The sequence below is a fragment of the Mesoplodon densirostris genome, chromosome 14 (genome assembly GCF_025265405.1).
Source record: "Mesoplodon densirostris isolate mMesDen1 chromosome 14, mMesDen1 primary haplotype, whole genome shotgun sequence".
In the NCBI taxonomy this organism is placed as follows: Eukaryota; Metazoa; Chordata; class Mammalia; order Artiodactyla; family Ziphiidae; genus Mesoplodon; species Mesoplodon densirostris.
Genome location: NC_082674.1, coordinates 54,211,292 through 54,237,808, shown reverse-complemented (window position 1 = coordinate 54,237,808; position 26,517 = coordinate 54,211,292). Strand labels below are relative to the sequence as shown.

Below are 26,517 nucleotides of genomic sequence, written 5' to 3'. Positions count from 1 at the left end.
ATATGTGCTGAACATACAGCAAACATAACGTAGGCCTATCATAGGTGTTGCAGTATTAGAAAATTTGCCCATTGCTCATCTAGTGAGAATATATGACCCTGATGACTATCACCATTCATAATTCTCAACGGGTTTAATAAAGATTATGCTAGATACACCGTTAGTAATAGGGTAGCTAAATATTGTCTTCATATTTGCTTCTTTTGAGGGCAATGATTATTTCTACCCATTTTTTCCTTAATTTTCTGTGATCTGTGCTTCCTGGAAATTAACACTAATAATATACCTCTGCATATTTATTTTTGGTTTGGCTTTTCTTTTTTTTAAATTTTTGAATTTTATTTATTTTTTTATACAGCAGGTTCTTATTAGTCATCAGTTTTTTTTTTTTTTTTTTGCTGTACGCGGGCCTCTCACTGCTGTGGCCTCTCCCGTTGCGGAGCACAGGCTCCGGACACACAGGCTCCGCGGCCACGGCTCGCGGGCCCAGCCGCTCCGCGGCATGTGGGACCCTCCGGGATCGGGGCACGAACCCGTGTCCCCTGCATCGGCAGGCGGACTCTCAACCACTGCGCCACCAGGGAAGCCCTAGTCATCAGTTTTATACACATCAGTGTATACATGTCAATCCCAATCGCCCAATTCATCACACCACCATTGGCTCTTCTTTTTAATACTGAAATGATTCAAGGGATAACAAGTGAACATATTAATTTGAAATTTATCTACTTCTAAATTAAATTACTTGTCCAGTTAACAGTTTTTTGTTTTGTTTTATTTTTGGCAAACCTGATCATTACCATTTACTTTTACATTTAGATTCATGATTATGAACTGTTCTGTGGAAAAGTAAAAATAAAATCGTGCTGGACCCCTGAAAGAACTAAGTGCAATACTCAGTGTGTATTTTCTTTCTATGGTATGTTATCTACAGATGGATAATGAGGAAAGCAAACCAGTCTGTCTTCTTCTAGTGTCTGGGAGATACTTCGTGGCTATTGTCTAACCCAAGTGCCAACTACAGCAACTTGGAATCTTTTTGAAACAAGGTGGGGTATAAATGCAAATATTTTTTAAAAGGCCAAACTGTCAGGTTTAAGGCAGGTTTTGAACTATTGTTGATTTCCTGATGTGGTTCCAAAATATAGAAACCTGCTATATTTCTTAGTATAATCTGTGAACTGATTCCAGATTTAAAGTGAATTATTCTCCTTTCTGGCCTTTGATGAAATTTGGTGAGTCTTTCCTTGATATGTTCATAATGTAAACTCATCTGGTTTTATATGAGATTAGGGATTTAGGAGGATTTCTTATTTTAAAGTTAAATTTAGTTCATATTGGAGATTGATATTCTCATTCTCCTTATTACAAAACTGTAGAGAATTGAATTTGAAAAACATACTGTAAGAATTTCCTCTCAGCTATTTTTGTTGCTTCCTTCTCTTTTGTCCTTCCCTTCCCCCAACTTTAGCTCCTTAGTGTGTAAATTATTATTTCACAAAGTTATGTTTGCAGTTTTCAAAGCGACTTCTTAGAAGTGAAATTTGAATCATTTTTTTCAATCCCCAAAGGTAAGACTTATATTTTCACTTTTGATTTGTTAAAACATACTAAGTGTCTTATAAATGCCTGAAACTTTGATATTTTTAGGCAAAGAAATAATTTCAAAATTGAAAGAAATCTTCCTAAAATTAAGACATAAGCACTCAAATGGCCCTTTCCTCTCTTTTAAAAAATATCCTAAGACATTCCCTTTCTTGTGGATTGTATTTTATTGGATTAAGATCACCAGCCCTCTGAAACCCGGCTAAATTGGATTACCGTTGAGAATCACAGGGAGGAGGTATTAATAATATACACATACTTCAAGCATCTCAGTCAAATAGCAGGAATAACTGATTTCAGTGCCAGAGAAGTTTGTTAGGTGCTTGGAAGGAAGGCCTGGAACTAGGGGAAAACTTAGGAGAAGAACTTGGTGAGGGAAGGCCTCGAGAGAGAGACAATGCACTGTTTCCAGAGTCCGGTGGATTGTTGGGGAGGGGGTCACTTTAAACCTTTCAAAGGACGCTTAACTGGGAAATTCTGAGCAGCCTTCACTTTGAAGGGGGTGAAAGGAGAAAGGTGGAATGTTGTGGAAGTATCTCCTTTAATAGGCGCTGGGTGGTTAAGGGATGTTTGGAGTCAATTGGTCTGGGGTGGGGCGAAGGCCACCCTGAGGGGTCGCGGACTGTCCCTGGGAAGGCGGCAGACGGCACCTGGCTGCCGCCGAGAGCACCTCGGGGTGGGGGAAGGGTCGTGGGGAAAGTCGAGTTCAGCGTGGGTTTCTCTCTTTGCCTGGAGGACTATTAGAAGAAATTAGAGGAGGCGCCGAGCAGCCGCGCGGGGTATTCCCCGCTCCGGGGAAACGCCGGCGGCGCCAGCGCCGGCCCCGGCCTTCTCCTGAGGCGGCGAGAGCTACCCCTGGTCCGGGCCGCGGCCTCCCGCCCCGGCGGAGCCGCGCGGTGGATTGTGGGCTGGGGGCTGCGGCGGCCTCACTGCGGCCTCGGACACTGTCTCCCCGGACCTAGCCGGGCCGAGGCAGGCGGGCGGGGTGAGGGGAAGCAGTGGAGCAGGGAGCAGAAGCGCTAGGGTAGTGGTCGCGGCGCGGCGGCGGCGGCGGCGGCGGCTCCTCTGGAGGCCGGGGATGTGGGAGAGGCGGTGGCAGGAGCGGCGGAGGCGGCGCTGCGGACCCGGGGGAAACTGCTGGCTGACAGGACACCCGGGAGAGACGTGAGGGAGCCGCCGCTGCCGCCTCTCACCCCCGAGCGTTGCTGGGCTCGAGAGGGCGGCCCTGTGCTCCCCCCAGCCGACTAGCCAGCCGGCGCGGGGCGGGGGCGGGAAGCCGGGCTCGGGCCCAGCCGGGCTCCGGGCGGCGGCGGCCGCGGAGCAGCAGCCTCGGCGCGACGTGGAGGGTTGGAGGCGGCGGCGATGCACTAGGCCTCGCTCTGGGGCTGCTGCCCGGGACCCGCAGGTAGGTGTCGGGCCGGCCGCATGCGGCCCCCAGCGCTTCGCGGCCCACCCTCACCCCGACCTCCTGTAGAGGGAGGACCGAGACCCCACCCCCTCTGTCTCCTCCCCTGCCGGAGCCGGCAGAGTTTCGGTCACAACTGACCAGCGCCGAAGCTTCCATTCCTCCCGGCCACCACCACCTCCTCTTCCTTCTTACTCTCCCTCCGGGATCGGGGCCGGCAGCTGTGCTCCTCGCCTCCAGCCCGCGGCCGCGACACCGCTCTCGCCCCTCTCTCCCCTCTCGGGGATCCGGGCTGTGGAACCGCCACCACCCGCCTTAGACGCTGCCCCCAAACTTTCCCTTTCTTTTTCTAGCCGGGCCCTTACCCCTTTTTGATCCTACTGGAATAATTTAAATTTTAAAAGTCATTTTTTCCTCCTGGAGAAAGCCAGCCCATAAAATAACTCGGTGTTTTGCAGTTTGGCAATTTAGCTCGCAATCATTTGTTCAATAATTAATTTTGCTTCAGTTATGTGTCTTTCCATCTCTGCATTGGTACAAAGGCAGGCCTTCCCTGACCTTCTGTCGTTGACAAGGGAACTTTTGCCTGCCCATTATAATTAACACTTGGTCTGTCCGTGCGCTGAGTTCGGGATGGTATTTTTAGAATTTTGGTTGACCCGGGTTGCAATTTTTTTTAAAGTTCCCCTTTCACCAGCTTTATTTTGGTCTTTATTGGGGCTCTCCTTACTTTCGAAGAATTAAATTGGAATGTTTTTGTGTTTTGCTTTTAATTGGTTCTATATTTGATTTGTCAAACCCCAGGGCAATCTTAAGAGTAAATGCTTACAAGGCAAGTGATGTCATGATAGTATACTGACATATGTGTTATTGTGGTAACTTAAACTGCAGATTTTGATGGACAGTCAGGTTGACTTTTATATCTGATGAAGTGTTCTAGTTGGAAAAGTACCTTCAGAGCCTAATGACTTCTAAGCAGTTATGCTAGAACAGATGGAATGATGGGATTTGTCTGTTTGACTGTATTTGTATTGCAGTCAGAGTTTGATTTCCTAGAAATAGGTATTACTTGATTTTTCACAGTGGTCATCATTGCTAATGATAGGTTTTGGTAAAAATGATCAATGTGTGCAAATTTGGGGCGATTGATAGTTGTGGTTTGAGGGATTAGATGTTTGCGATTTTATTGTGATTTGGCTGTTTTAAAATTATGCTGTTAATTTCAGAATTATTGCACTATCAGGACAGACATTACAATCTGAGGATCACTTTTAAAAGAAATAAATGTTTTATGGTTTTCTTTATAAAGAATGCATTACAAAACTATAAAGACTGTTCACATTTTCTTGTTGTTGATGATATTAATATATTTTGATCTTGGAGAGGTATTGTTACTCTAACACTGGGCTTTCTGAAGTGTTTTCCGTTGCTTTTAAATTATCCAAAGTTTACTAAGAAAAGATTAAATTTGCATAAGTTTGTTTTCTGGAAAAGTTAAAGTTTATTTCTGAATAGGTATTAAGTTTTTATGTCAGAATTAAAATCAAATCTTACATAACTCTTGAAATGGCAAACTGCAGAATTTGCTCTTAATCACATTCCTTTCCTATCAGTAAAAGTTGATTAAAATTCTTTTCCTGCTTTTAGCTTTTTACATACTTTATTGAGTAAAAGTACACTTATTTAAAGTGTTAAATTCATCCATTTTTAGTATATTTACATAGTTGTGTAACCATCACCATAATCTAATTTTAGAATATTTTCATCACCCCGAAAAGAAGCTCCCCATACTCCCCACCTCAGCCCCAGACCTAGGCAACCACTAATATACTTTCCATCTCAATGATTTAAAGTGTTAAATTCATCCATTTTTAGTATATTTACATAGTTGTGTAACCATCACCATAATCTAATTTTAGAATATTTTCATCACCCCGAAAAGAAGCTCCCCATACTCCCCACCTCAGCCCCAGACCTAGGCAACCACTAATATACTTTCCATCTCAATGAGTGAATTGTGGTTCACTCATAAATAGTATCAGTTCCCTGAAAAGTTTTTGTTTTAAGATTAATTTCCATGTTTAAAATAGTTCTGGACAGGAAATAATCAACTGATCACTGGTATTAATAAGTGATGTTTTAAACAGTTGATATACTGTTTGGTTGTATTCCTCATGGATTGCTATAAAGAGTGGAGAAAGAAAAAAGTTAGGATGAATGACTTAAGTGATCTCAGGAGGTGGTTTAGTCAGCTGGGAGTCAGTAAGTAAAAGTTGAAGGAGTATTTTTGCCCTTGGATATTAGGGCTGGAAAAGATCTTAAAGGTCAGCTTACTTCCTGCTTGCTTCACAAATAGATGGCAGGAACCAGATGAGGAAATCTGAAGAGTGGAAGGTTGAATCTCTAGAATGCATGGCTCAAGAACCACAATGAGACAATGTAAGGCAAGAAATGCGGATTTGCAAGTTAGAACTGTTTAGATCCTATGTATATATAAGTATGTATGTATATATGTATGTAAGTATTTGACATTTTACTAGCAGAGTAGGGAGAGAACTGGACCTTCCCCTACTTTGGGATGGAGGGGAAGAGGTGACAGTAGATGCTATTCATGTTACAAAATCCTCTAAAATGCTTTAACCTAAAGGAGGATGGCATATATATTATTTAGCTATCTTCTTGTACTATTACCAACTTATTTTTAAAAATCCAAATTTTAAAAACAAAATTAATTTTAAAAAATTATACAGGGCTGGTTGGAGGCCTCCTTTTTCAAAGACCCAGGACCCTAGCATCTAAACCAATGGTACTCAAATAGGGGCAGTTTTGCCCTAAGGAACGTTTGGCAGTGTCCAAAGACGTTTTTCATTGTCACAACTGAGGGTGCGGTGCTATTGCTAAATATCCTAGGATGCACAGGACATGTCCTACTCCACCCTACCCCACACGCACAACAAAGAATTATCTGACCCTACATATCAGTAATGTTCTAATCCTGTGGTTTGTGTGATTCTGGTAGGGGCCTGAGCAAGTGTTCTTGACTCCCACCAGATTGGAAAATATTTTCAGTGGGCATTGTTTGGTGGGTTACATTAAACTTTAGGTCCTCTAGCAATTCTCTCTCTTTGTAGGGGGAGGCAGTTGAGGGAAAATTAAAAGGAAATCTGTGACATAATGCAGATATTCTTTAGTGTGTTTTGTTGTCTTCAAATCTGAAGTAAAAAAATTTTTTCCTGAAAATGGCAGCCTTACTTTACTGCAGATTTGAACTATTATGTTTTGAATTGTTTGTTACTGGTGCATAGGTTTTTGAAACTGGAAATAGATAAATAGTATTTTTTTTATCTAGATTTCTTTTCCTGGTAGCTTCAACTGCAAAGAAAGGAGAGAAGTAAGCTAAAGTGTTTTAATTAATTAATAGTGTATGTTGTGATGCAGAAAAATTCAAAGCTTGTACATGAATCTCATTTTTTTTTCTTATGGGCCCCTTTTGACTCTAATTTCTTTATAACAAGCTTAATTTGGTGAAAGAAGAAGAAAAGATTGAGACGTTGGAATCACTTTTGCTATTTACCAGCCTTATGACTTTAGATAAATTACTCAATCTTTCTGAGCCTCAGTTTTCTCATCTATAAAGTAGGAATAGTGATAATTCCTGTATTATAAAGTTATTGTGAGAATTAAATGAGGTAATGTGTGTTAAGATGCTATGTCAACTGTAAAATACTATATGAGTTAGTTAACGTACCTGAAACTATTATAATGTTATATGTCAACTATACCACAGTTAATAAAAAAAGAGTTACTTGTTTCAGAAGAATCAAATTAGATGGTGCCAAAGCAGGAATATAGAAAGCTAGGCAGAGAATAGTAACTGCTGACAACCTCTCTAGGGAGAAGAGAGACGTTCTAAGAATATATTTCTTACAAACTAGTAAAAGAACTAGTATTATCACCATAATCTGGAACTCTTCCAACTAGGGGCAGACTGACTTCCTTCAGTAGCACCTGAGGGTATCACTATTACAACACAGTATAAAACTGATTATTAAAATGGTGAAATTAAGTTATAAAGAAAAGGTTACCTTGTTTTCAAAATATGCTGTTTGAAAAGTCATAAAAATGTATAATTTAAGAATTAAAAATTTCATAAGTGCCTTATACAAAAAGTTTTAGCCTTATCAAGAGTAAGCTATAGTTATCTGGATCAGTTACCTTGCTGGGAATAATTCCTTCTGTCTTCATTTACTATTCATGCCTTTTTTCATATTTTCTTCTTCATATTTTAAGGGTTATATATGAATATTGTGGTAATTCATCATATTTTATGATGTTTTTCTCATGAGGAGTGAATAAAGTAAAATTTTGAAATCATAATAGTTATGTCAAGAAAGTTTGTGCCCTTGTTTGTTTTGTTTTGTTTTTATTTTGTTTTGTTTTTCAATTTGGCTAAGTAAAATCCTAAACTATAGCAGTGTCAGTTGGAATGGAGAGCAAGGGATGGATTTGTGATGAATTTTAAAGGCAGAATCCATAGGACAGTTCAAGTTGGTATAGACATTGAAGAATGTGGAGAGGTCAGGGAGTTAAGTTGGCTCTAGTGTTTCTAGCTTGGTAAACTACATAGATGGTGTTGTTAACTGAGCTAGGGAAGGAATAACGTTTTTGGCAGGTAGGGGAGGGTGGGTAAAGATGGTAGATAATGAATTTGAGTTTTGGATATGTTGAATTTTAGGTATCTCTGAGACTTGTATGTCAAGATGCCCAGTAGGCAGTTACAAATTTGGGTATGGAATACTGAAAAGAGGTTAGAAGTGGAGAAAGATCTTGAATCTATCCAGTTTTCTCCATCTCCTCTACCATTATCTGAGTTCAGGCTATTGTTATCTCTCACCTACATTATTACAAGTTTCCTATTTGCTCTCTTCTCATATTAGTCTTCTCCAATCCGTTCTCAGTGCTATAATCAGTGATTTTTCTTAAGGGCAAATTTGATTATATCATTCCTCAGCTTAAATTATTTCTGTGACTTTCCTCATGATGAAACCCACATTCCTTATTCCTTTAACAGATTTATAAATTCATTTAAGTTCTTTTCCCAACTTATCTCTCTAGCCTAGTGACTCTCCACAACTCCCTGTTGCCCTAAAATAGACAGATTGAATTACTTGTGGTTTCTGGCAATAGGCTCTCTCTTCCCTCCAAGCCTTTGCACTACTGTTCACTACTCCTGAAGGGTTCTCCTTATCACACCCTTTCTCCCCTTCATCTATCTGACTCATTTCTACTTATGTTCAGTTCTTAGTAAGCCTTCATTGGTGCATTATTATTATTATTGAAAAATTTTAAACCCACAGAAAAGTCAAAAGAATAGTAGAACGAACACACACCCCTTTGCCAAACCTGAAAACAGGATGTAGATATTATGATGCTTCATTCCTAATACTTAAGCATGCATCTCCCAGTTACAGGGACATTCTCTCACGTAACCACAATGCCATTATGATACCTAAGAATGTCAACAATTACTCAATAACATTATTCAACATATAGTCCATACTTAAATTTTCCCATTTGTCCCAAAATTATAGCTTTTTTTCTCCCTTTAATGCAAGATTCAGTCAAGAATTGCATTTGGCTTGTATGTCTCTTTAGTCTCCCCCAATCTGGACTAGTCCCACTGTCTCCCTTTCGTCTTGGGTTTATCTTTTGAAAAGTAGAGGCATTTGTCCTCAGGTATCTTCCATATTCTGAATTAGTCTGTTTCTTTATGATTCGATTCTGGTAGAATATTTCTGGCAAGAATACCACACAGATGATATATATACCTACCACTTTATCACATCAGGAGACACATAATGTCAGGCTGTCCCCTGTTGGTGATTCCAGCTTGATCACTTGGTAAAGGTGAGAACTGACAGATCTCTACTATTTAATGCATAAGTGATAGTGTGATACTTCATTGCCGTGTAAATATTCTGTTCCTAACAATCTTTTAAACTAATGGTTTAGCATCCATTAATGATCCTTGTTTGAATCAGTCATTGCATTGGAGGGTTACAAAGGGTGATTTTTCTAATTCTTTCATTCCATCTACATTTATTATCTTCATTGATTTTTTTTTTTTTTTTTTTTTTTTTTTTTGCGGTACACGGGCCTCTCACTGTTGTGGCCTCTCCCGTTGCGGGGCACAGGCTCCGGACGCGCAGGCTCAGCGGCCATGGCTCACGGGCCCAGGCGCTCCGTGGCACGTGGGATCTTCCCAGACCGGGGCATGAACCCGTGTCCCCTACATCGGCAGGCGGACTCTCAACCACTGCGCCACCAGGGAAGCCCCTACCTTCATTGATTTTTGAGAGCAGTGAGGTCAGGTTAGATGAAGACTGAATATAAGCAGTTGAATTTAGAAATCAGGTCATTCCTCACCTTTTCCAGAGCCAAGTGAGTGGTGAAGATGGAAGATGGATTACTAAGGAGGTAGACCAGAGAGAAAATAGAGGTTTGTCAGTGAAGGGGAGGCAAGAAGAGTAGCTTGAATAGATAGAGTTGAAGGAAAGAATTTTAATTTCGTACTTGAACATTTTTTTGATGGATTGACGAGATTGACAATAGAAGACTCAGGAGAGTCAGGGAATAATTAATAGAACAGGGTCTCAGATGAAGTGCAGAAAGATGAGATCAAGAACAGCAGGTTGGGGCATTAACTCTGGAAAAGAGTAGACATCTATACTGTACCTCAGAAAGTTAGGAGTTGTGTATAGGTGAGAATTAGGTACGTTTGGATATGGATGGAAGAAGTCATATCTGAGGACTTTTTGTTATTGCTATGTGATAGACATTTACTTTTTGAGCATGAGATTGATGGAGCTAAGCTAGGGGACATGAGAGTAATGAAAATTTGTTATGAATACTGTGGGGATTGGGAAAGAGAAGTGCTTGAGGATAAATAAGTGAAAGGACTGCTAAGCAGAGCCTCATCTGAGATTGGAACTCATAAATGTGTAATCTGCATGTTTTACATAGATTTTCTCTGGCAGTGTTCTGCAGCCAGGAACAAAGCAAAGACAGATTGTATTGAAGATGGATGAGGGAGGAGAGAATTGAACATCCAAGGGAGACTGTTGAAGTAATTGACCATGAGATCCAAGCTAAGTGGAGAAGCTTGTGAGGCAGAACTGGGCTAAGAGACCCAAACAGTGGGGAGAGGAGGTAAAGAGGTAATATCAAGCAGTAATTAATTAAAATGCTAATTTGTTGTTGGTTTGGGGTTATAGTACTAATAAACTTTATAGTTATTTACTTTATACCTCAAACTAACATTTAATATTTTCATTCTTGGACCACTTACTGACTCAACTGCAGGTGAGTTTCTAGCTATTTTGCTTTATTTTCTTTAAAAAGAAAATTTCTTGAATGCATCATCTTTATTATTACTTAACATTTATAGAGTACATACTTGTTTAGATTATTTGAAGACCCTTCAAGGATCTAGATACAAAATATATTTTATTTACAAAGATAGACTTAACACTAGATTGTTTTTACTCTAGAAAGAAGCAAGGCAGGGATAACCCAAAACAGTGGATAAATGCTAGTGTCATTTTTGTCCTTCTTAGGAAAACATTAATATATAATTTTCTCTTAGCAACTATTTTTAAGGTAGGGTCGATTACACAGATTTTCTTTTAAATTTACTCTTTTTGTAGACATGTTAATAAGTATCTACTGGTTTGCATATTTAAGACATTTGTATTCTCCAATAACTTTGAATGAGTGATTTTAGGATTTATTTGTTAATCTTTCGTCAAGACACCAAGAACAGAATACCAGTGTTCTCATCTGATTTACTTTGACAAAAATTTCACTAGTAATACAGTAATATCAGTGCCCTCAAGGAGTATAATAAAGCATCCAAGTTATATTTTGATTTCATTCTAATTTTTACAGGCTAGAGACAGATTTTTTTTTTTTTTTTTTTGGTACTTGGGCCCCTCACTACTGTGGCCTCTCCCGTTGCGGAGCACAGGCTCCGGACGTGCAGGCTCAGCAACCATGGCTCACAGGGCCCAGCCACTCAGCGGCATGTGGGATCTTCCCAGACTGGGGCACGAACCCGTGTCCCCTGCATCGGCAGGCGGACTCGCAACCACTGCGCCACGAGGGAAGCCCTAGAGACAGATTTTTTTCACAGTACAGTTTTATCATTCAGTTCCAGGCCTGTGAACCCTTCATTAATTTCAACGGCTGCTATAGTATGTTATTTTAGTGTATTAAGTCTCTGATGAGTGCTGGGGAAAAAGACATTGTTTTCATTTTTAATAACATCTAGATTTTAAAAATATATTTATGTTGTTTTTTGAGGATATTTGTGATTTTATTCCTGATAAGAATGTCACACGTGAAATAGTACTTATAGCCATTTAAAAATACGTAAATTTAATATTACAAATATTTATACTTTTTATCCTTCTGGCCAAATTTCTCTCTTACTGTTTCTTGTCACTAAATCAAAAGTAAATAAGGAACTTCAGGAAACACCTGTATTCAGAGTTTCCTACAAGGCCCAGGGTCTCATACATGTCAAATGGGAAGGTAAGGAAAAAGCAAATTAGATTAGCACAACTTTGTTCTTATTTTCTGTTCCTTTAGCTTCAACTTGATTTCCCCCAATTTAGAAATACTGATATATGCAAGAAAAAAAAAAACCACACTGTAATGTCCAACCAAAGATCGATGTGATGGAAGTTAGTAGAGATTATTTTTTAATCATAGTAATTTAAAATATCTCAAATATGTCATATTTTAAGAAGCACTTGCTTGACATAAATCACAGCAAGAACTTTTTTGATCCACCTCCTACAGTAATGGAAATAAAAACAAAAATAAACAAGTGGGACCTAATGAAACTTCAAAGCTTTTGCACAGCAAAGGAAACCATAAACAAGATGAAAAGACAACCCTCAGAATGGGAGAAAATATTTGCAAACAAATCAATGGACAAAGGATTATTCTCCAAAATATATAAACAGCTCATGCAGCTCAATATTAAAAAAACAAGCAACCCAATCCAAAAATGGGCATAAGACCTAAATAGACATTTCTCCAAAGAAGACATACAGATGGCCAAGAAGCACATGAAAAGCTGCTCAACATCACTAATTATTAGAGAAATGCAAATCAAAAGTACAATGAGGTGTCACCTCACACCAGTTAGAATGGGCATCATCAGAAAATCTACAAACAACAAATGCTGGAGAGGGTGTGGAGAAAAGGGAACCCTCTTGCACTGTTGGTGGGAATGTACATTGATACAGCCACTATGGAGAACAGTACGGCGGTTCCTTAAAAAACTAAAAATAGAATTACCATATGATCCAGCAATCCCACTACTGGGCATATACCCAGAGAAAACCATAATTCAAAAAGACACATGCACCCCCAATGTTCATTGCAGCACTATTTACAATAGCAAGGTCATGGAAGCAACCTAAATGCCCATTGACAGACGAATGGATAAAGAAGATGTGGTACATATATACAATGGAATATTACTCAGCCATATAAAGGAATGAAATTGGGTCATTTGTTGAGACTGGATGGATCTAAGAGACTGTCATACAGAGTGAAGTAAGTCAGAAAGTGAAAAACAAATATCGTATATTAATGCATATGTGTGGAACCTAGAAAAATGGTACAGATGAACCGGTTTGCAGGACAGAAATTGAGACACAGATGTAGAGAACAAACGTATGGACACCAAGCGGGGAAAGCGGTGGGGGGTGGTGGTGGTGGTGTGATAAATTGGGAGGTTGGGATTGACATGTATACACTGATGTGTATGAAATGGATGACTAATAAGAACCTGCTGTATTAAAAAAAGAAAAATCAAGTCATCCAATGATGGAATGACCCAGTTGATTGTATGACTGACTTGACCAATAACAGAGTGATGTGAGTAACAAAGAGATCTGTAAGTCATTTTATTTATAGGAAATTTTTAAATTCTAAGAACTATTCTGAAGACTCATCATGAAGTTATCTTGCTTACTCAGTGAATTTAGATCTATTTTTAACAAATCACAAACCTGTATAGTGTTAGTATACATTCTGAGGGCTTTAAAAAGATCTTTCTTATGTGATTATTTAGGTGATTTTTCCCTTTACTTATTGAATGTTTGTATGGGCATCTGTATGTGAGCATGCACATGTGTTGGGAAATATAAGTAGAAAAAAAAAAAGCACTTGCCACAACATTTTTGGAATTTTAAGAGCCAATTTCTGGTAAATGGTATAGTTAAGCTTCTTTCAAACAGCTAAGACACAAATAATAAACTCCACTATATAAGATTTATCATCTGACAGAATCTAGTTTAATCGTAATTTTTTTTTTTTTTTCTTTTTGCGGTATGTGGGCCTCTCACTGTTGTGGCCTCTCCCGTTGCGGAGCACAGGCTCCGGATGCGCAGGCCCAGAGGCCATGGCTCACGGGCCCAGCCGCTCCGTGGCATGTGGGATCCTCCCAGACCGGGGCACGAACCCGTATCCCCTGCATCGGCAGGCGGACTCTCAACCACTGCGCCACCAGGGAGGCCCTAATCGTAATTTTTAAAGTACTTAAAATGTTAAAAAATTGTATATCATATACATTATTGCTCACAGTTATCTTAATACTGAAGCTAAAATTTAAACCTAAAGATTTGGGCTTTCAAGAAATACTAACAAATTAATGCTATCATATAAATAAGTACTTGTCTTCTCATCCTGATCGCCCATAGTAGCGTATTTGTCCCTCACTGCAGCTCAGGAATTATCCTTTTGTTAACAAAAATAGTAAATTATACTGATGAAAAGTGTCTTTTTCCTTGAGTAATAATTTTCTAGCAGTCCCAGTCTTATAAAATTACTTGAACCTAAAACTGCCCTAAGAAATAGTCTTTAAAAAGTGATCACAATCAGATGTTAATTATTGCTATCATTTATTTTTAATACAAGATGGACATAGAGGACTTCCCTGGCGGTTCAGTGGTTAAGACTTCATCTTTCAACACAGGGGGTGCAGGTTCGATCCCTGGTTGGGGAGCTAAGATCCCACATGCCTCACGGCCAAAAAACCAAAACATAAAACAGAAGCAATATTGTAACAAATTCAATAAAGACTTTAAAAGAAATGGTCCACACCAAAAAAAAAATCTTAAAAAAAGCCCCCAACAAGATGGACTTGTTCTTCTAAATAATTGTTATTGGATCAGTAATTGATCTGCTAAGGAGAAAGAGAAGACAGGAAAGTAGAGCACTGGGTGCCTGACATGGACGGAAGGCAGTGGTGAGAAACATAGGTTTGGGGGGATGTTTTCTCTCTCCGGAGAGGCAGTGTGGTTTGGTGACAGAGACATGGAATTTTGAATCAGAAGATCTGAATGCAAGTCGCATCTTCACAACTAAGTAGCTAAATGGCTTGAAGCCAAGTTACTCATGAACCTGTTTCTCTATCCACATAATAGGGATCAATGATTCATTCATTCACAGATTCACTCAGAAATGTTTTTCTTGCTAGGTTGTTAGGAAGACCAGCAAAATAATCTGAATGAAAGCAAGCAATTATGAACCGTGTAGTGTTTAGTCAAATATTAGTAATGATGTAATTCATCTTATTATTGTCTTTCTGTTGCTTCCCTCTCCTCTGCCATCCTTCCTTATTTCATAGATAACGTATTTTCATTGCACTCTTGATCTTAGGACTTCAGAGAATTTTCAGAACTAGTGGTAGGAGTGAGGCAATCCAGGTTCACCCAAGTCCCAGCTGATCTGCTTGCCCATCATGGATAAGGGCATTAGGCAGAAGAGTAGGATGGAAAACAACTTTTCTGGATCAGCTTGTTCATTTTCTTACTGCTGCCTGACAAAGTCCTGTTTATCTTTTTTTCTGCTTCCTCCTCTCCACCCCATCCCATTCCCATGAGTATCTAACTCTTCTTTCTCTCTCATCTCCTTTCTCCACCACTTTTTCTTGTTTCTTTTAATCTCACCCTTCAGTTGATTTCTTGCTGTTTGCCTATAAATGTGCTCCAGTCTCCCATGGCCTAAATAATTCTTGCTCAACTCTAATCGCTTTTCCTTCATCACCAAAAATATGTTGATATTGTTGCTTTTGTTACTTCATCACTTGCTTAACCTCTTGTGGTATGGCGTCTGCCCCAAACACTGTCCTAAGACTGTTCTAATCCAGTATCCTTTCTGAAGTTAATAACCTTCTTGACCTCTCTGTCTGCAGCATGTTGACACTACTTTTCACACTTTCTTCCTGGACACTTCTCCCTTGGCTTCTGTAGGATGGTTTTTCTGATTGCTTTCTTCCTTACCTCTTACATGTATTTGCCCCATCGCTTGCTCTGAGCTCTCATTGGCCCTCTTTTTCTGCACTTTCTTCCTTTGTAGTATTACTTTCCTGCGACTAGAATTATTTACCCTATTATTTCTGTAATGTAATTGAACTAGGAACGGTGATGCAAAATTCACAGAGGCAGGATTCTGTTTACTACAAGACATAATTTTTTTCCTAAAACAATTATAGTTATTTTGTAGTAATAATCTGCTTTTGAAGTAGTCAGTTCTCTATTACTGAATGTTTTCAAGTGGAGGCAGAAAGACCCCTTGTAGAAAGGATTCATATATTAGGTAGAAAGTTGAGCCAGATGATCTCTGAAAGTCTCATACAACTCAGAGATTGTAATTTTTACCTCATCCACTCTACTCCCATGGATTGAATTTTGACCTTTATTCAGATGTCTTCCAAAGCATTATTTCTAGCTTCTCTGCCTCATCATCCCTCTTCTCTCTCACGGTTTTTATCAAAAACTGGTTCTGTTTTAGGCTACTATTTATTCTAGCTTCATCATTATTTTCCACTACTCTTTTTTCTTTCCTTTTACTGGCATGGCTTTGAGGACCACTGTTCTATGCTTTGACTACTTTTCTGACAGTAAATTATATCTGCCTATATTGGTTTGCTTCCCCCCGCCCAACCCAAACTAGGGGCACTCAAGCAAGGGACACCAATAGAGGAGGCTTAGAAGCCGAAAGTTTAAATTTGTTTTAAAACTTTGTATGACACAGTCCAAATGTTAAGGCTTAAGATGTTTATAACAATAAATAGTAGTAGTTGCAATTATTTATTGAATGTCTACTATGTGCCAAGTACATAGATTATGTAAATTATATTTCATTTAAATGTTACAACATTCCTATGAGGAAGACACTGTTGCTGTCCCATTTTATAAACGAGGAAACTGAGAGGAATGTAAGAAAGTTGTCAGAGGTCACACAACTAATAAATGACAGAGATCTAACTCACTTCATGGCCAGTTTTCTTAACCAATATATTACACTGTGTTACAGGAAAGGTAGAAATCTAGAATCAAATATTAGAAAGTTAGGTAATGTTATACAAACAAGGTAGTGTATTTTCGACTTAGGTTTTTAGATTGTTTTGAATACACATGAACTTATATGAGACATTGTTAGTGGCTTGTGTGTGCTTACCTCCTTTTCCATGAGAGTCATTCATTTATTCATTCATCCAACATTCATCTGTGCTGTGTGTGGTATAGGAAGATGAATGAAACAAATATAATTTTATGATGTAGAGAGAGAGACAGGAAATAAGCAGGTAAATAAATAGTTATAATTTGAGAAAGTACTATAAAGTACACAAACCATAATGCTACTAGTAGAGAATAAGAGGGATATTTGTGTTGAATGGGAGATAGAGTAAGGGGAGGATGTGCTTAGATACTGTGGTCAGAAAAGCCTATTATATAACTACCGTTAACATTTTGTCATATACTTTTTCATACATTATATATAGCTATATAAAGTTTTTATATCAAAATGAGATTGTACTATATATTCTGTTTTGTAATCTCATAATTGAGTCTCTTGAAACAATAGCCATTGTGTGTTAATTTCCTTACCTATTTCACTCTAACCTCTGCATTCTGCTTTCACCCCCTGTATTGGACTTGATATTGTTTCCCAATGTGATGTGGTCACTTCCTAATTTCCAAATCTAAAGGAGGTTTTTTCCTTAGTGTTTTATTTGCCAATTCTGAGCTGATTTTTCTTCCCTGTTTTCTCTCCTTCTTGGATGTTCCTTCTCGTCTTTATCACAAGCTTTTCTTTATATCTTTCTTTCACTTCTTTCTTCAGAAGTGTTGGAGTCCTGCTAGGTTCTATACTTGGCCCTCCTCACTAGTACTCTCCTAGAGTGATCTATTCAACATTCATGTCTTAAGTCTATAATGACTCACTACAGTCTTGTGGATTAAGTCTAAACTCCTTTGTAAGATTCCACCCAGCTTAAGGAATATTCATTTTTTATCTAAAGAAAAAAGAAATGAACCTTTACTAATATTTATTATGAGGATTGATACCAGCATCTTCAATCAGTCTGTATGTTTATTTATCAGATAGTCAAATTACAGATAAGTGAGTAAGCTCAAGGGATTAAGAGTGGTATCCTTCACTTAGTTCATCCTTGTCATGTAATAGCCTTACATGAATAGTTAATTGGGTTTACAAATTATGCTATCTAGTTTTAACTAAACCAACTCTTATAAAATGTTTAATTAACCTAAAGTGATTCCTGAAGAGAAATCACATCTTGGATGAATACTAACAATGGAACCACAAATAAAGCACAGAGTTGGATTCTCCTACTCTTAGTACAAGCTCTTCCATACATAAAAGTACTCAAAATAGCCATCAAACTTAAGACTATGTTATGTATGTTTTGTTTTTTTAATAAGAAAAAAATTTTTTCTTATTAAATAAGAAAAAAATCATTCCAAATTTGCTGATCTTTTCAGAAATGGCATGTGACTGTCAGTAATATTTAACCAAACAGATAGTGAAACACACAGACACAAAACAGACAGACAGACAGACAGACTCACACATTAAATCTGTTTCCACAGGGTGTTTTTGTTTGTTTTTATTTTTAAATAATGAATAAGAAAATGTATAATAGTAGTTGATCTTCTAGAAACACTCAAGCTATGGTAAATCTGTCTTGAAAACAGATGTTTGGAAATATTCCATCATTATGTTATTTTGTTAAATGATGAATTCTTTAAAAACCCAGACTGGAGTTTTCTACCCTGTTTTAAAAATCTCAAAATAGAGAGTTTAGGAAGTGTGATCAGTGATTTCTTCCATTTGGTTCTACATATATTTGTGAGTATCTTTTAAAATTTTCTATAATAGGCATTAAAAGCCAGGTATAAAAATAAATTGAACTTAGAGCCAAACCTTTGAATCACCATTTCATAAAGTTTAAATCAAGATTTTTAATAATAATGAGGTATAGTGAAATCACATTGCTATTGATTAAGAATAGAGTAAAAGGGTACTTTTTGCCATTAATTAATAAACTAGATTATTTTTAAAAGTCTTTTCTATCTTTAAAAAAGTTCCATTTAGCACAATTTTATATTACCTGCATTAATACAGTTGTACCCTATATAATTTGTAAATGATGATTGCTTAAAATTTTTTTAACTGTTGGGATACAGGATCAAAAAAGTTTGTAAATTGCTGATATAGATCGTAAGTATTCCAACTTAAAAGGAAAGCTAGTTTTCTGAGGGTTATAGTCATTAGAAAGATTCATAGTGGAGGTAGGAATAAGGCTGAAACTGAACTTTTGCAGTTTAATAATAGCATCGTTCCTGAATAATAAAGTGTCATAGTTAATCTTATGTGTCAACTTGGCTAGACTAAGGGATGCCCACTATTGATGGTAAAACATTATTTCTAAGTGTGTCTTTGAGGGTGTTTCTGGATGAAACTAGCATTTAATTCAGTAGACTGAGTAAAGAGATCTGCCCTTGCCAGTGTGAGCAGGCATCATCATCATCTAATCCTTTGAAGACCTGAATAAAACAGAAAAAGCAAAGGAAGGGTGAATTTGTTCTCTCCTCTTGAGCTGGGACATTCGAATTATCTGGCCCTCATACATCAGAGCTCTTGGTTCTAGGCCTTTGGACTCCAGGTCTTAATACCAGGAGCTGCCTGTATACCATTGGCTTTCCTGGTTCTCCAGCTTGCAGAAGGCAGATTGTGCGACTTCCTGGCCTCCACAACTGGGTGGTGAGCCAATTCCTTGAATAACTCTCTTATAAATATCCTATTGGGTCTGTTTCTCTGGAGAACCCTGACTAATAAATATAAAGTAATAAGTTTTCATAGGAAAACATTTGGAAAATTCCAAAAAAGCACAAACAAATAAAAATTTCTTATAATTTTGTCATTTGGCAGTAGCCATTGTTAATATTGTGGTATATGTCCGTGCAATTTTTTTTTGGAAATATGTATGCTTATTTTAAATTAGAAAATTAGGATCATACTGACATACTACTTTGAAAACTGTTTCCACTTAACAATATATGTTAAACATTTTTGTGTTATTAAATATTTTGCAATCGTATTTCAAAAAATTTTTAATTGTAAAAAATATGTATAACATAATATGTATCATCTTAACCATTTTTAAGTATGCAATTCCCTGTTTTCCCTTCCCTGGCCCCTAACAACCACGTGCTACTTTCTGTCTCAGTGAATTTCACTGCTTATGTACCTCATGTAAGTGGAATCATACAGTATTTGTCTTTTTGTGATTGGCTTATTTCACTTAGCATAATGTCATCAAGGTTCATCCATGCTATAGCAAATGTCAGAATTTCCTTCTTTTTTTAAGGCTGAATATAATACTCCATTGTGCATATATACCACATTTGTTTATCCATTCATCCGTTAGTGAACACTTGGGTTGCTTCTACCTCTTGGCTATTATGAATAATGTTGCTATTGCATGGATGTACAAATGACTCCTCAAGACCCTGCTTTCGGTTCTTTTGGGTATATACACAGAAGTGGAATTGCTGCATCATATGGTAGTTCTAGTTTTACTTTTCTGAGGAATTGCCATGCTGTTTTCTGAAATGGCTGCACCATTTTATTTCCCACCAACAGTGCATAAGGCTTCTAGTACCTCCACATCCTTGCCAACAATTTTTGTTGTTGTTGATGATGTTTGGTTGGTTGGTTTTGTTTTTTGTTTTTTTGGATAGTAGCCATCCTAGTGGATGTGAAGTCTGCAATCCTATTTTTAATGACAGTGTAATCCATTGGCTATACTATAGCTTATTAAATAACCAATTTCTTCTTATTTAGGAGTTTGTTTCAGCTTTTTCACTCTTAAAAATAATGCTGAGGTTATTTTTGTTCATATTTTGGAGTGTTTGTATATTTGTTTTCTTAATATATGTAATCTAGAAATGAAATTTGAAATAACCTTTGAAGGAAGAAGAGACATTGGATAGGTAGAAGGATTGTATGAAAATTCTAGGAAGGACACAGCCTTAACAAAGACAAGGAAGCCTTGATAGTGTGATGGATTAGAGGGACAATTAGACCACCCTATCCAGAATAGAGATTATCCATGGGTAATAGGAAATCAGGCTAGAAAGGAAGGTAAACATCAGATTGTGGAAATCCTTGAGTACCAGCTTGTAAAACTTGGCACTTGTTTGGAAAGTAATGAATAACTTTCCAAATGAAAGCAAAGATTTTTGAGCTGAAGTATGACAGAATGAAAACATTCTAGAAGATTAATCCTAAAGCAATGTGCAGAATGGTCTAGACTGAAAGCAGAGACCAGTTAGAGGACCACAGTATGATAGAAGGTCGATAGAGGGCAGGCAAGTTTAGGTTTTATAAAGTAGGTTATATTATAAAGTAGGGTATCACTTCTGAAGAATAGAAGGGAAGTAAAATGAGTAGTTAGTATATCTGTGTTAACCACTTTGGTAGAGGGGGAAAAAAAAGACTTTTGCTATTACTTTACCTGTAATAGGCAATTTCATAGATAGTTCAGAGTTGGCTGTAAATGATTTTGTAATATCATTGTTCTCTGTAAGCAGCTAATATTATAGTGTAGAAGCAAGGGAAGAGATTTTTACACAGTATCTGGGTAATGCCTGTGGTAAATGTCCATCTCATCTGCCTTCTCATTCAACTTCTAAAGAATTCGTTTCTATGTACGGTATTATTCTTCTGCAGCATTAAAACTTGATTGAAATTTATTGATTTTCTTTCCTCCATATTTGAAGTTATACAAGAATGCCATCTTCAGGCAGATTAACAGTTACAAATTTAATGTTTTTCCTTCTCTCTGATATTTGTATTTTGCATTATTTATCTATTTAATGTTTGAAAAATATAGTTTCTTCCCCCAACTTTTTATTGTGAAGCCTACAAAACATACAGAAAAGTGAAAGAATAGAACATGTTAGAGTCATATGTACTTGACTTACATAAACCATTTTTAACATTTTGCCGTATTTGTTTATCTGTGTGTATTTTTTGCTGAATCATTTGAAAGTAAGTTGTAGGTGGCATCATGTTTCATTCCTGAATACTTTATTGTTCATGTCCTGAGTATAAGGACATTCTCCCATAATCTCAATACCATCAATCCACTTAAGAAAATTAATAATAATTCCAAAATCTCATATAACATCCAATCCATATTCAAAATTTCCCAATTGTTTCAAGAGTGTATTAGAGGCATTTTTTCTTTTCTTTTATTATTTTATTTATTTATTTATTTATTTATTTATTTATTTATTTATTTAGCTTTATAACAAATTTAATCAGTTATACATATACATATGTTCCCATATCCCCTCCCTTTTGCGTCTCCCTCCCACCCTCCCTATCCCACCCCTCCAGGCGGTCACAAAGAACCGAGCTGATCTCCCTGTGCTATGCGGCTGCTTCCCACTAGCTATCTACCTTACGTTTGGTAGTGTATATATGTCCATGCCACTCTTTCACTTTGTCACAGCTTACCCTTCCCCCTCCCCATATCCTCAAGTCCATGCTCTAGTAGGTCTGTGTCTTTATTCCTGTCTTACCCCTATGTTCTTCATGACATTTTTTTTTCTTAAATTCCATATATATGTGTCAGCATACAGTATTTGTCTTTCTCTTTCTGACTTACTTCACTCTGTATGACAGATTCTAGGTCCATCCACCTCATTACAAATAGCTCAATTTCATTTCTTTTTATGGCTGAGTAATATTCCATTGTATATATGTGCCACATCTTCTTTACCCATTCATCCGATGATGGACACTTAGGTTGTTTCCATCTCCGGGCTATTGTAAATAGGGCTGCTATGAACATTTTGGTACATGTCTCTTTTTGAATTATGGTTTTCTCAGGGTATATGCCCAGTAGTGGGATTGCTGGGTCATATGGTAGTTCTATTTGTAGTTTTTTAAGGAACCTCCATACCGTTCTCCATAGTGGCTATACCAATTCACATTCCCACCAGCAGTGCAAGAGTGTTCCCTTTTTTCCACACCCTCTCCAGCATTTATTGTTTCTAGATTTTTTGATGATGGCCATTCTGACTGGTGTGAGATGATATCTCATTGTAGTTTTGATTTGCATTTCTCTAATGAGTAAAGATGTTGAGCATCCTTTCATGTGTTTGTTGGCAGTCTGTATATCTTCTGTGGAGAAATGTCTATTTAGGTCTTCTGCCCATTTTTGGATTGGGTTGTTTGTTTTTTTGCTATTGAGCTGCATGAGCTGCTTATAAATTTTGGAGATTAATCCTTTGTCAGTTGCTTCATTTGCAAATATTTTCTCCCACTCTGAGGGTTGTCTTTTGGTCTTGTTTATGGTTTCCTTTGCTGTGCAAAAGCTTTGAAGTTTCATTAGGTCCCATGTGTTTATTTTTGTCTTTATTTCCATTTCTCTAGGAGGTGGGTCAAAAAAGATCTTGCTGTGATTTATGTCATAGAGTGTTCTGCCTATGTTTTCCTCTAGGAGTTTGATAGTGTCTGGCCTTACATTTAGGTCTTTAATCCATTTTGAGCTTATTTTTGTGTATGGTGTTAGGGAGTGATCTAATCTCATACTTTTACATGTCCCTGTCCAGTTTTCCCAGCACCACTTATTGAAGAGGCTGTCCTTTCTCCACTGTACATTTCTGCCTCCTTTATCAAAAATAAGGTGACCATATGTGCGTGGGTTTATCTCTGGGCTTTCTATCCTGTTCCATTGATCTATCTTTCTGTTTTTGTGCCAGTACCACACTGTCTTGATTACTGTAGCTTTGTAGTATAGTCTGAAGTCAGGGAGCCTGATTCCTCCAGCTCCATTTTTCGTTCTCAAGATTGCTTTGGCTATTCGGGGTCTTTTGTGTTTCCATACAAATTGTGAAATTTTTTGTTCTAGTTCTGTGAAAAATGCCAGTGGTAGTTTGATAGGGATTGCATTGAATCTGTAGATTGCTTTGGGTAGTAGAGTCATTTTCACAATGTTGATTCTTCCAATCCAAGAACATGGTACATCTCTCCATCTATTTGTATCATCTTTAATTTCTTTCATCAGTGTCTTATAATTTTCTGCATACAGGTCTTTTGTCTCCTTAGGTATGTTTATTCCTAGATATTTTGTTCTTTTTGTTGCAGTGGTAAATGGGAGTGTTTCCTTGATTTCACTTTCAGATTTTTCATCATTAGTATATAGGAATGCCAGAGATTTCTGTGCATTAATTTTGTATCCTGCAACTTTACCGAATTCATTGATTAGCTCTAGCAGTTTTCTGGTAGCATCTTTAGGATTCTCTATGTATAGTATCATGTCATCTGCAAACAGTGACAGCTTTACTTCTTCTTTTCCAATTTGGATTCCTTTTATTTCCTTTTCTTCTCTGATTGCTGTGGCTAAAACTTCCAAAACTAGGTTGAATAAGAGTGGTGAGAGTGGGCAACCTTGTCTTGTTCCTGATCTTAGTGGAAATGGTTTCAGTTTTTCACCATTGAGGACGATGCTGGCTGTGGGTTTGTCATATATGGCCTTTATTATGTTGAGGAAAGTTCCCTCTATGCCTACTTTCTGCAGGGTTTTTATCATAAATGGGTGTTGAATTTTGTCCAAAGCTTTCTCTGCATCTATTGAGATGATCATATGGTTTTTCTCCTTCAATTTGTTAATATGGTGTATCACGTTGATTGATTTGCGTATATTGAAGAATCCTTGCATTCCTGGAATAAACCCCACTTGATCATGGTGTATGATCCTTTTAATGTGCTGTTGGATTCTGTTTGCTAGTATTTTGTTGAGGATTTTTGCATCTATGTTCATCAGTGATATTGGCCTGTAGTTTTCTTTCTTTGTGACATCCTTGTCTGGTTTTGGTATCAAGGTGATGGTGGCCTCGTAGAATGAGTTTGGGAGTGTTCCTCCCTCTGCTATATTTTGGAAGAGTTTGAGAAGGATAGGTGTTAGCTCTTCTCTAAATGCTTGATAGAATTCACCTGTGAAGCCATCTGGTCCTGGGCTTTTGTTTGTTGGAAGATTTTTTATCAGTTTCAATTTCAGTGCTTGTGATTGGTCTGTTCATATTTTCTATTTCTTCCTGATTCAGTCTTGGCAGGTTGTGCGTTTCTAAGAATTTGTCCATTTCTTCCAGGTTGTCCATTTTATTGGCATAGAGTTGCTTGTAGTAATCTCTCATGATCTTTTGTATTTCTGCAGTGTCAGTTGTTACTTCTCCTTTTTCATTTCTAATTCTATTGATTTGAGTCTTCTCCCTTCTTTTCTTGATGAGTCTGGCTAATGGTTTATCAAGTTTGTTTATCTTCTCAAAGAACCAGCTTTTAGTTTTATTGATCTTTGCTATCGTTTCCTTCATTTCTTTTTCATTTATTTCTGATCTGATTTTTATGATTTCTTTCCTTCTGCTAACTTTGGGATGTTTTTGTTCTTCTTTCTCTAATTGCTTTAGGTGCAAGGTTAGGTTGTTTATTCGAGATGTTTCCTGTTTCTTAAGGTGGGATTTTATTGCTATAAACTTCCCTCTTAGAACTGCTTTCGCTGCATCCCATAGGTTTTGCGTCGTCGTATCTCCATTGCCATTTGTTTCTAGGTATTTTTTAATTTCCTCTTTGATTTCTTCAGTGATCACTTCGTTATTGAGTAGTGTATTGTTTAGCCTCCATGTGTTTGTATTTTTTACAGCTCTTTTCCTGTAATTGATATCTAGTCTCATAGCACTGTGGTCGGAAAAGATACTTGATACAATTTCAATTTTCTTAAATTTACCAAGGCTTGATTTGTGACCCAAGATATGATCTATCCTGGAGAATGTTCCATGAGCACTTGGGGAAAATGTGTATTCTGTTGTTTTTGGATGGAATGTCCTATAAATATCAATTAAGTCCATCTTGTTTAATGTATCATTTAAAGCTTGTGTTTCCTTATTTATTTTCATTTTGGATGATCTGTCCATTGGTGAAAGTGGGGTGTTAAAGTCCCCTACTATGATTGTGTTACTGTCGATTTACCCTTTTATGGCTGTTAGTATTTGCCTTATGTATTGAGGTGCTCCTATGTTGGGTGCATAAATATTTACAATTGTTATATCTTCTTCTTGGATTGATCCCTTTATCGTTATGTAGTGTCCTTCTTTGTCTCTTCTAATAGTCTTTATTTTAAAGTCTATTTTGTCTGATATGAGAATTGCTACTCCAGCTTTCTTTTGGTTTCCATTTGCATGGAATATCTTTTTCCATCCCCTTACTTTCAGTCTGTATGTGTCTCTAGGTCTGAAGTGGGTCTCTTGTAGACAGCATATATATGGGTCTTGTTTTTGTATCCATTCAGCCAGTCTGTGTCTTTTGGTTGGAGCATTTAGTCCATTTACATTTAAGGTAATTATCGATATGTATGTTCCTAGTCCCATTTTCTTAATTGTTTTGGGTTCGTTTTTGTAGGTCTTTTCCTTCTGTTGTGTTTCTTGCCTAGAGAAGTTCCTTTAGCATTTGTTGTAAAGCTGGTTTGGTGGTGCTGAACTCTCTCAGCTTTTGCTTGTCTGTAAACGTTTTAATTTCTCCATCAAATCTGAATGAGATCCTTGCTGGGTAGAGTAATCTTGGTTGCAGGTTTTTCTCCTTCATCACTTTAATTATGTCCTGCCACTCCCTTCTGGCTTGTAGAGTTTCTGCTTTGAGATCAGCTGTTATCCTGATGGGGATTCCCTTGTGTGTTATTTGTTTTTCCCTTGCTGCTTTTAATACGATTTCTTTGTGTTTAATTTTTTTTTTTTTTTTTTTTTGCTGTACGCGGGCCTCTCACTGCTGTGGCCTCTCCCGTTGCGGAGCACAGGCTCCGGACACACAGGCTCCGCGGCCATGGCTCGCGGGCCCAGCCGCTCCGCGGCATGTGGGCTCTTCCGGGATCGGGGCACGAACCCGTGTCCCCTGCATCGGCAGGCGGACTCTCAACCACTGCGCCACCAGGGAAGCCCTGTGTTTAATTTTTGAGTTTGATTAATATGTGTCTTGGCGTATTTCTCCTTGGATTTATTCTGTATGGGACTCTCTGTGCCTCCTGGAGTTGATTAACTATTTCCTTTCCCATATTAGGGAAG

At 37.7% G+C, this 26,517-nt stretch overlaps 1 protein-coding gene across 4 annotated transcripts in view; it reads left to right on the top strand.

Annotated features, from left to right (window-relative positions):
• The first annotated feature begins 1,937 nt into the window (after window positions 1–1,937).
• VPS54 (VPS54 subunit of GARP complex) overlaps window positions 1,938–26,517 on the top strand; it is a 104,348-nt gene continuing 79,768 nt past the window's right edge. For 2 of the 4 annotated variants that reach the window (XM_060116706.1, XM_060116703.1), the window contains exon 1: window positions 2,305–3,010. The gene's annotated coding sequence lies outside the window, so the exon portion shown is untranslated. Of the gene's footprint in view, window positions 1,976–2,304; window positions 3,011–5,428; window positions 5,450–26,517 lie in introns of those variants that run through there. The other 2 variants (XM_060116704.1, XM_060116705.1) reach the window with 2 other exon arrangements.